The 11,370-nt window shown below is 39.9% G+C and overlaps 1 protein-coding gene across 9 annotated transcripts in view; it reads right to left on the bottom strand.

The window, feature by feature from the left end:
• LOC106874944 (uncharacterized) overlaps positions 1 to 11,370 on the bottom strand; it is a 43,969-nt gene that overhangs the window by 27,261 nt on the left and 5,338 nt on the right. For 5 of the 9 annotated variants that reach the window (XM_052969688.1, XM_052969647.1, XM_052969694.1 and 2 more), the window contains exon 2: positions 7,735 to 7,794. The exons of the other annotated variants lie outside the window; for them this stretch is intronic. The gene's annotated coding sequence lies outside the window, so the exon portion shown is untranslated. The remainder of the gene's footprint in view (positions 1 to 7,734; positions 7,795 to 11,370) is intronic. 9 annotated transcript variants of the gene reach the window in all.

The raw sequence follows: 11,370 nt of genomic DNA, 5'->3' as shown, positions 1-11,370 counted from the left end.
AAATATATATATATATATGATATATATGTATACATTCACACACGCACATATATGAATGTATATGTATATATTTGTGTGTGTGTGTGTGTGTGTGTGTGTGTGTGTGTGTGTGTGTGTGTGTGTGTGGTGTAAATATATACACTGGCAGACGAAACTAGCCAAACCAACAACCGTCTGAGCAGTCACTACTGACTATGCCTACAGAATAGACGAAACTGGGCCTAGTCTAGTGATTCTAGAAACAGTCATTGGGTGTTTATGCATCTGTCAGTGTGTAGATATATATTACGCGCTTCTTATAGCATTAAACATTTCTTAACTCGTATTTCTAGCAATGTAGGTACTTTGGTACCATTGGTTACACTTAGTAACGGTTAAATTTTCCTTTATGGCATTAGGTTGTGCCTAACTGTTTATATTTACACAGACACACTGACACATATATATATGTATGTGTGTGTGTATGCCTGTATGTATGTATGTATGTATGTATGTATGTATGTATGTATGTATGTATGTATCTATATATATATATATATATATATATATATATATATTAATAGAGGTCACTAAAGTGACGGAAGGTGCTAACTAGCACCGCTTACGGTAAAATAAGAGTTAAATTAACTCTAAAGCCACTGAAGCACTATACTTAATGAGTGACAAACGGACGTAGGTCTCTAACGAACATAGCCATATCGCGATTTCTAATTTTGGTGTAAACCACCTTAATTCTCATCAGCAGTTCTTAATGCCTAGGGTTAAATTCAACTTCCTTTATAAGTCCTATAAGTAAAACCAATCAAAATCGTACCCCGGCGCATGGATTCGGCCTCCACTGTCGGTCCGAACGGCCTGACACCTCGCGAAGTCAGGTCCATTTACCATGCTATCCTAATCAACATATTCAACTGCCAGATCCTGGTCGGGCGGATACCCAATGTCTTGAAGCGTGGCAGGTTGGCCCTCCTTCGCAAGAAGGCGGGCAACCCGACTGACCTGTCCAATTGGTGACCTGAGCTTTCAAGCTCTATTTGCTAATATGCCGAGTTTTTAATTTGTTATATATATATGATACACACATGTTAATATTGAACAGTGAGAATGAGCGCTCAACACTGCATTGGTGGGTAAATATTCGTAATTCGTGGGATAACCGAAACTACCATTGATTTCATGTTGAGAGAGAAATCTCTGAACAATTGTTCAAGTTTATTCATGTGAAGTTGGTGTTTGCCTCCATCTAGGATGAAAGCCCAATAAAATCACGTGAGATCACACAAGGTTTTGAAGTAAACTAAATAGATATACACGTCAAGGGAGAACAACTACCGAATTATCATCTCCCGTGTAATATGTTTGAATTTTATAAATACTATAAATGCTATGAATATTAAGTTTGAATTGCAATATGTGCATACACTCATAATAATACCTGAATTATGTATATTTAATGCATATATATATATATATATATATATATATATATATATATATATATATATACATACACATATACAATATATGTATATGTATATGTATATATACATATACATATACTAGCCTTGAAGCCGTCCCTCGAGCGGCGTTCAGGCTAGCTCCTGCGGAGGGCACCTTTGAGGCTTTCGACCCCACTGTCGGGTCGCTTCACGGCTTTCTATCCTTGTGTAATGTAATGGACTCGGACACATTCATTGTATATGTATCTCCTGGTATTAATTATCCGATACCCCTTTTCAAACTCTCTACCCGACATATATCCACACACCCATTTATTTCTGCAAATGTGCTAAGCTCTGATGCTGATCACAGTTTAATCAATAAACGTAGAGGCGCGGTAAATGCAGTAAAGATAGGGAGGTAAGTAGGGCCTCATTTAAGTGGTCCCTCAGAAAATGAACCTCCTTACGATACTCCCTGGGAGTTCATTGCTCCGATTTGGTCGCCAATGCAATGTATTCAGTTTAAAATGCAGTAAAAGTAGGAGACGTCAGTGGGGCTTCAATTAGGTGGCCTTTAAAAAAATAGACTCCCTTAGGAGATTCCCTGGGATTAGGGGAGTTGTTGGTTTGAGTTTCGTTGTCCTTGCTCCAACGATCTAGAAGGAGTTAGCGAACATAAAAACGTAACGGACAGAGAAACATCGCTCAAATTTATATTAACACACACATATATATATATGGAATGAGAGAGAGAGAGGGAGAGAGAGAAAGAGAGAGAGCAGAAAGGCGAATATAGTCAAGTAAGCTTAATACATATACACATATGGAATACTGAATGCTGAGCAGGGAAAGAGAAATAAAGTAACTTATGTGATAGTTTTATGTTGACAGCTGTTATGGGTAAATCGTGGCTGACACCGCAAACACATTCTTATTTCTTTATTACCCACAAGGGGCTGAACATAGAGGAGACAAACAAGGACAGACAAAGGGATTAAGTCGATTACATTGACCCCAGTGCGTAACTGGTGCTTTATTTATCGACCCCGAAAGGATGAAAGGCAAAGTCGATCTCGGCGGAATTTGAACTCAGAACGTAAAGACAGACGAAATACCGCTAAGCATTTCGTCCGGGGTGCTAACGTTTCTACCAGCTCGCCACATTCTTACATAATGAAGACCCATGATGTTGCAGGTCTATATAATAACAAAAATTCCAGTGAATCCATTCGATAAAGACTGCTCACCCTCGTCGGCGACGGAAGATACGTATTTGAAAGTGGAGTATTAAATAAAGAACTAAAGGTAAGAGAGGGAATATTGCGTGAGTTAGAATGACGAGATGGATTAGTATAATGAAGACATCAGTTGACGAAAACCGGAGAGAGGAGAAATAAAGCTAATTGTAAGAACTGGACATTTACAGGGTGGTTTGCCAGAGTGTCAGGGAAGGCATCAGCAGAAAAATCGGTCGGAAAGTAAGTGAATTCTAAAAGAAAGCAGATGCAAGTCAACAGAGTGGCAGGGCAAAACACGGCACAAAGATAAGAGAGTAGGAAGAGGGAGGAATGTGAGCGAATTACTGTCTATAAAAGGAGACGCTAGATTTTAACGTTAAACATTATAATGATTTAAAAGTTTTGTAGCACAGTGACAATTCGCAGTACGAGTTTAATTCGTTCCATGACCGAGCTCGTCTTACGATTCACTCGTTTTACAAATCAATTTTCCCCACTGAAATTAAATAAAATATAATTAATCCGTTTCAGCCCCCCCCCCAAAAAAAACCCACTCAAGAATAATTTTTATGGGTTTTAAAACAGAAAAGGTGCAGTTACAAGTAAAATGGCAGTTATAAAAACGAGAATGCAAAAGAAATATGTAAACTGGTATTATTCAGTGAATTACCTTAAAGATGGTACAATTTGTGTGCTCGAACTCCGAATTTTCGCTCGTACTTCAAGTCAAAAATTCGCACGAGTTTGGCTTCGTACAATGGTACACTCGTACTGAGAGGTTCGACTGTACTTATGTCGGATGAAAAATTACACCAGAGAAGTGATTTTGTTGAGAGATTTTGTGGCGTAATATAGTGTGCGGTTCAAGGTAAACAACAGCCATATCTCCCTTAAATTACACACCTTTTCGTCTGAAAATGTTTACTTTTTTTTTTTACTGAAAAAACTTCCATAGTTTTTAAGTGACCCCCCACCAAAATCATCGTGCGTAATGTCCACAAAATCGACTAAAATCGGTCCGAAGAGAATGGAGGAAAAAGAACGTCATTTTCTGTAATTTTTTTGTTTTTGCTAAAAATATAATCTAGAACATTTCCAAGGGCACCTCAAAATAAAATCTGAAAAATTCTCGCCAAAACGGAGAAATTCCAACTTGTTGGTGGTTCCTAAGACCGACACCCGCCAGGCAAACAATTGCCAAGTTCGCATGTCTGCCGTATAGAGAATTTCAACTCAAATTATGGACCAGGCCTGTTTATAAGGTATTACCTGAGTCTTGATGTGGTATATGTGGGTGGTGAGAGAAGTGAATTGTTTCGTGAGAGATGGTTGGAATATATTAAGGAAGTTTAAAAGCTTACAAACACTTCTATTTTATTAATCTTTGAGAGAGAGAGAGAGAGAGAGTTAAATGTCTTTCATCCTCATGAAATCTCTGAGATTTCGGCGTCCATATCTCGGCATATATTCACTGTGTGCCTTAAGTAGACGTACTCCTTTACTACTTCAAATTTATCGCTTCCCACCTTTATTTGGCCCTGTGCTACATCTTCCGACCGCATATATTTTGCCTTCGGGTAGTTCATTTTAAGACTTACTGCTAAGCTCTGAGTGTTCCGCTTTTTCAGCAGTTGGTCTGTTGTTTCAGTGAAGAGAACAATGTCATCTGCGAATCGGTAGTGTGTTAGTTGCTTGCCATTGATGTTCACGCCTCCTGTCCAGTCGACATCATTGATGACCATTTCTGGACATGCAGTAAGGAGGTTTGGAGAAAAGGTGTCTCCTTGCTTGACACCCTTCTCAACAAAGCTATATGTGCCAGACTCATCAATAGCACTGCTCTACCTGCAGTTGTAGGTTTCGACGAAGTAGATAGAACATCGATTGGTTACGACGGAAAGGGCCTTGGAAAGATACATGTTAAGAATACCCTTAAGACCTTAAGAGAGCACTTTCGAAATGAGATAATTCCAGAAAGGAACGGACAGAACGATATATTCGCTTAAGTTCTGCTAGGCCGGACATGTCGCAAGGTTCACAACAACAGGTGAATTGATGCAGTTGCCGAGTAGTAGCCAAGGGATCGGAAAAAGCCGCTTGTGACCAGCGATTAGTAACAGCATCTGATGGCTTGATCGATACTGTGATGCTGCGATATATTTATTTACGTTTCGAGTGTAAGCTCGAAACCTCAAAGACCTGTCCATTATTCCCGAGCATCAAATACCTGCTTGTTGTTACCTCATCTGTCTACGCCTTTTTTTTTGCTGTAAATTTGAACTATATATGTGTGCGCGCGCGCGTGAGTTGAGACAGATACAACTATGAATGGGAGTGAAAAATTATCCGCGCTTTCGCCCTTCTTTAGGTTGACCGCATTGCTTTCAGCGCTAGTGTACTAAAAGATGGTATTCTTGTGATTACGTAACCGATTTTTGACCTTGATCATTCCAGTTTTTTTTCTTGTGTTACAGAGTAAACATGGCCACTCCGTTGGCAGCGTGCACCAAGGATGAACAGAGATCAGTGATCCGATTTCTCTGGTCTGAAGATGTGTCAGAGGCTAAAATCCATCGCAGGGTTTCAGTACAGTACGGGGACCACGCTCTGCCGCGTAGAAGTGAATCGAGAAGTTTAAAAGCTGTCGCACAAGTGCGAAGCCTTAGGAGGAAGTAGGACGCCTATCAACCTCCACCACCAGCATCAAGATTCAACAAGCTCGAAAGATGATTCTGGCGAACCGACAAGTGACCATCGATGAGGTGGAAAATTTTGTGCAAATTAGTCTAGTCACGATTCTGCATACGAAAAGTCTGTGCGAAATAGGCACCAAGTGAGCTTACCGAAGCGCTTAAGCGCAATCGTGTGAAAATCTGTCAACGCTGACTCAACTGCTACAACGATGAAAGCGAACCGTTTTTAGGAGAAAATAATGACAGATGGAATCAGAATCCAAAAGCAGCGTATGGAGTGGAAACATCCGGAATCGCTAAAGTGAAAGAAATTCAAGGCTCAACCATCTTTAGAAAAAGTGGTGCTAAACGTTCTCTTTTGGGGGGCGGGGCGCAAAAAGGGCTTATAATGGAAAAAAGGCCAGAGTTTTATTTTACTTTACATTATTCAAGTCAATTAATATTGGACTTTTTACATTAAAAAATATAAAATCATATTGTTATGGACAAGTTAAATTACCTATTGAAACAATATCAATGTACCATTGATATTCTTTTAAATCTATCCATTTTTTTCTTTAAATCTATTCATTGACCTTACCCTATTATATTATATTATATTATATTATATTATATTATATTATATTATATTATATTATTTTTAGTACAAGCAGTGAGTTGCATGACTACATCCTGGCCTAATTAAGAGAACCTTTACGACAAAGTGTAATAAACTAATCTTTCCCCTTAATGCCTAAAAGGGCCTGTAATTTTAAATGATGCCAGAACTATGGAAATATCAAATTTCATCACTATCTCCAATATCCTTTACCCTGATATTCCATGTTTCGCCAAAAGTATACTTTAAGAACGCATATCTAATACTTGAATCTTCAGTTCGCTTGATCCACCTGTTTGGGTAACATCTGGAATAAAGAGCTGCGTAGGATTATCAACCTTTAGATTTAAATGTGTTGCAATTGATTTAACATAAATCAACGAAATGAATATATATATATATATATATATATATATATATATATATATATAAATATATAATGTGTGCGTGCGTGTGTGTGTGTGTGTGTGTGTGTGTGTGTGTGTGTGTGTGTGAGTTGTTCCCTCATCACCGTGTTTGACAATCGATGTTTGCTTTACTTCGCTGTAACTTAGCGGTTCGGTAAAAGAGACCTATAGAATAAGTACGAAGTTTAATAAAAAAAAAAGAAGAAAAGTACTACGGTCGATTGTTCGACGCAACAAATACATCATACATACAATATTCCAAGAGTTAGAAAAACTATTGATAGCAGATCATTCAGAAAAACTATCCCCAACACCAATGGTAGTCTCGGAAGATATTGCATGCCAACATACAGTGACCATCATCTATGTCACCCGCCATGCACACACATACAAGATGACAAAGCCCGAGACCCCAGCACTGTCATGTTGCTCGTTGTTCCTTCCTGATAGGAATGCAATGCAGCAGTATGATGCTAGTAGCCGATGTTTATGTGGAGGCTTCATCATGTATCATAAGTTTGATATGGGTGTTCAGTTATGTTGAAATGATCGACGATGGGCTTAATCGACCCACTGTAGTTGTTGAAGATGTCCGAAATCCATTGGACGAACTTGGACTTCCTGACGACGATAAACATTATATTTTAATATATCTTATGCGTTCAGCTATTTCAAATTAGCTCTACATTTAGTACTATCAAGTTCACTATAATATTTTTATTTATACTTGAATCATACCACCAACTTTTACTTCTAACACTTTTTCAACTTTTGCTTCTTTAGATATTTCTTATGACTAGGATCGTTGTATCATTTTTTATTAGATACGTTAGCATTTTCCAAATTATTCGTCTGTGTCGGTACTACTTCCCTTTTACTATGCAAACGATCTAACACTTGAAATATAATATTTTTCTAATTATTGTTTTCTTCTTATATTTTAGTAATGCCATATCCGGTTCAATTTTATTTCCATTTTATTTATATTAGCTTTAATTTAAATTAATATCTTATGTTATTAAGGCGGCGAGTAGACAGAATCTTTATGGTATGCAAATTAATCTAGCGGTTACAATTAAGCTCTAGTTTGTGTTTTATTTAAATTGCGATTTGCTATCCGTTCTCTTTGTTGCCGAAAGGATGAGGCGGAGTTCTACCCTTCAATTGGCCAACAAATCGGCATGCGTTTTAGGACAATTTTTTTTCCTTTACTGTCATTAAAGAGAAAAGAAAGCTGAATCCCTATTGGTCTAACCATTACAGCTAAGTTCTAGCTTATGTTTAATTATAATATAGATTTACTATTGTTTTTCATTTTTTTGTTTTGGTGGACAGAAGAATGATGGAATACTTTACCTGTGATGATTGGTCAACAAATTATGAAGCATATCCACACAATCATGTCTCCTTTCCGCTCTACGAAGAGAATAATGAAACGTTTATACCCGTTTCAAGTTTCACAAGAAAAGCTTTAAAATATCATTAAACTTTTATTATAGTTCTACTGTAACTATATATATGTGGTGTGTGTGTGTGTACTCATACATATAGACATACAAACACGCACATATATATGCGTGCGTGTGTGTATGTGTGTGTGTATGTGTGTGTATATATGTATATGTATGTATATATGTATGTATATATGTAAGTAAAATCCTTAGCTGGCGACCGGAGGTGGGTGCTGTACTCTCAACTAATACGCTGCTGTGGGTGCCACTGGATGACGGACTCTGGTAATGATGTCATTCGATGTTTTCCGATTCATGCTGCCGACCTTACCATGCTTGAGGTTGATGCGCTGTGACTTCAAGTCTTCCTTAAATTTTGGAGCTGATATCTTCTTTACTGCACTGCGCTGGATTCTCAAATTCGTTCGTCGCTGCCGCCACAAGAGTTGGCATGATAGTTTTCCGGTACTTATCCTGCAGACATGACCAGATCAATGAAGCCTGTGCTTCTAGACTTGGTCGGCTGCTGCTGGCATTGTTTACAGATGTTGTTATTCGAAATTCAATCGCATAGAGAGACACCAAAAATCTGACGAAGACACCACATATGGAACACCTCAAGATTATTCAGGTCCCGTTTGAGAATGGTCCAGGGTTCAGCGCTGAAGAGGAAGCCAGGCAAAACCAACGTGCGGAAAAGACGGATCATGGTCCTTGGGAAGATGTTGGGCATTTTCCAGACACTTAATCGAAGGGATGCAAACGCAGAAATCGCAGACCCGATTCAGCAGTTGACGTCATTTTTTCTTCCACAACCAGTGAGACGAGATATTTGAACTGTCGGACCTGCTCAATCTGAATGTTATCAAGATGCACTGCGGCCGGCAAGTCATCCGTTGTTAGAACTTTCGTCTTATCCGCGTTGATCCTGAAATCATAAGGCCTTGCTAAGCGGGCTATATTGTACAAGATGTCTGTAGATTTGGCGTCACTGGTAGCGAAGATGGTGCTATCGTCGGCGAACATGAGGTCTGCCACAAATCTGATGGCGTTGAGCTGTACACTCTTTTGTCTTCATGATGGTGTCAATGATAACTTTGAACAGGAGAGATGAGACCCCCATCTCCTTGTCGAACGCCTGTTCTAATAGCGAACTCCTCTGAAAGGTTATCTCGGGTTTTTGACCAGGATGGCTGAACCAACATTGGTCGAACGTAAGAATGTAATAATGATCTTCGGAGGTACTTACTTAGTTTCTAATGATCTCCATAGGGCGGTCCAGTTGACGCTGTCGAAGGTGGACTTGAAGTTGATGAATACAGTCACAGTTAGCCGCCCACATTGCGTTCGCTCCTCTATCAGCTGGCGAAGGGGGTTGCAACATCCGTGGCCAGGTCAAAAACCAGCTTGTTCTTTCCTGTTGTTGTGCTCGCGATGCTTTTGGAGCCTCGACTGAATGACCTTCATAAAAACCTTCCCAACGATTGAGAGTAGGCTAATACCCTAGTTGTTTTTGCATTCCCTGCCGCCTTCCTTATGAATGAGAATGATGATAGCCTTCTTCCATCTAGAAGGTGTGCTGTTTGATCGCGACATGAATAGGATGGGCGCAAAGAGTCGTTTAAGCAGTACCACATCTCTAGCCTTGATCGCCTCAGCGAGGGGCTCTTCCATTTGTTCAACAAGCGGGCGTCTTCTTTCACTTCATTTAATGTAATGATCGCGGTATTATATGAACTTCGAAGGCGGCGAGCTGGCAGAATCGTTACCACACTGGACGAAATGCTTAGCAGTACGTAATCGACTAGTACTCTCCCTACAAATTTCAGGCCTTGTGCCTATTGTGGAAAGGATGATATCAACTGCAATTTACTGGATCGAGAACAATGGTTATCGACTCGCCCTCGATACAAAGTTGACGATCTACCATTCTGGTGGTAACGAGCGTGAAGCCGGAGTCGGCTTCATGCTGGAGCAAAAGGCTTGACACAGTGTCATCACATTTCAGCCAGTGTCGATCGCCTGGAGTTTGTCACCATCAGTGGAACGATCAAATCGCACATCATCTCTGCCTATGCGCTGACTTAGGCTAGCTCAAACTCCGCTAAGGATGTCTTTTACAATCTGCTGCAACATATGCTGGACTCGATCACACACCTATTTCAAACGATTTGGTATAAACAAAACGAACACACCAACACTGGTTGTCTAGCGGTGGCGGAGAACAAACACAGATACGGCTACGCACAAGCACAAACACACACACACACACATACACACACACACACACATACATAGGAGTCAACTGTTATACACTGATCTTACACTCATCTTTTACTTACTACATGTTTTATATTATAATTCACCATCTTTAACAATGGTTAATATTTAGTCTAATATTGATTATAATGACATTTGTTATAACAGGCATTATATTACATGCATATAACTTGTCATTATTTCGTGAAATTTAAATTTTTCTTTCTAAACATAAACGTCGTTACACTCTGCGGAGATTAGCGCACGATAACGGTGGGCAACGTCGTTCGATGATTTGCAGCCAAATTAGCCTGTAGATCAATCAAGGGTTATCTGAACCAGGCACTTAGCCTTGTCCAGATGTCAAGTGTGTATGTGAGGCTGCTGTCCACACTGCCAGGCACTACATACATCATACGCATCCCTTGTCACCTTGGCTTTGTCTCTGTTGAAACTGGATTTAAGAAAAAAAAACGCTTTGAATAGTGTTAGGCGTGACCACATCTTGGAAAGGTGTCTAAGACATGCTTCCTCATTGCGTTCAGGTACACCTAGCTCGCTCACGGCTACAAAAACTAAGATCACTTTTTCTACAAGTGTCTATCGGGGTGACCATTTTGGTCCGCTCCCTTTTGCGATGGATCTCGATAATGTTGCTCGATCAGTGCGTTCACCCTCCAACGCATGGTACCTGGATGATGCGACTCAGGGTGACTCGGCTGAATCATTTACTGGGGACCGTCAACAGGTTATCCTAACCGCAACGCTTCTCGGGTTTGAGATCAACCCCTTGAAATCAAAGGTGATAAACGTGAGCTATGGTGACGCTGAATCCCAGGACGCTATGTTCAGCATCCAGCCAGTCTTGGCCGGGGCTCCGCTGACACCAAAGGACTGCATTTCTTGGCTGCATTCTTAAGGCCCCAGTCCTCCCGATAACCATAACAGAGTTCCTGCAGACCAATCTGGTGGACTTGTCCAAGATGACCGATGGCCTGTGCCTCAAGCGCACCTGGCTTTCTTCTTGAGGAATTGCTTTGCGCCGTCTGGGCTCCTTTTCTCAGAGACCGCCTCAGTGATATCAGTAACACCATCCGGCGTTGTACTGAACTGATCTGCAATATATATATATATATATATAGTCCGACCTTTGTGAGATATATAATTTTTATCTTACTAAAATTGACTTGAAACCATGGTACAGAATATAGATTGGTAAATGTTTTTATTTTTCATTCCCTTTCGAAATTATCCCTACTTTTTGTGGTATGTAGTTTGCTGC

This window comes from Octopus bimaculoides, chromosome 1 (genome assembly GCF_001194135.2).
Source record: "Octopus bimaculoides isolate UCB-OBI-ISO-001 chromosome 1, ASM119413v2, whole genome shotgun sequence".
Classification (NCBI taxonomy): domain Eukaryota; kingdom Metazoa; phylum Mollusca; class Cephalopoda; order Octopoda; family Octopodidae; genus Octopus; species Octopus bimaculoides.
Note: the sequence above shows the minus strand (reverse complement) of the source record. Positions and strands in the feature narration are given on the sequence as shown.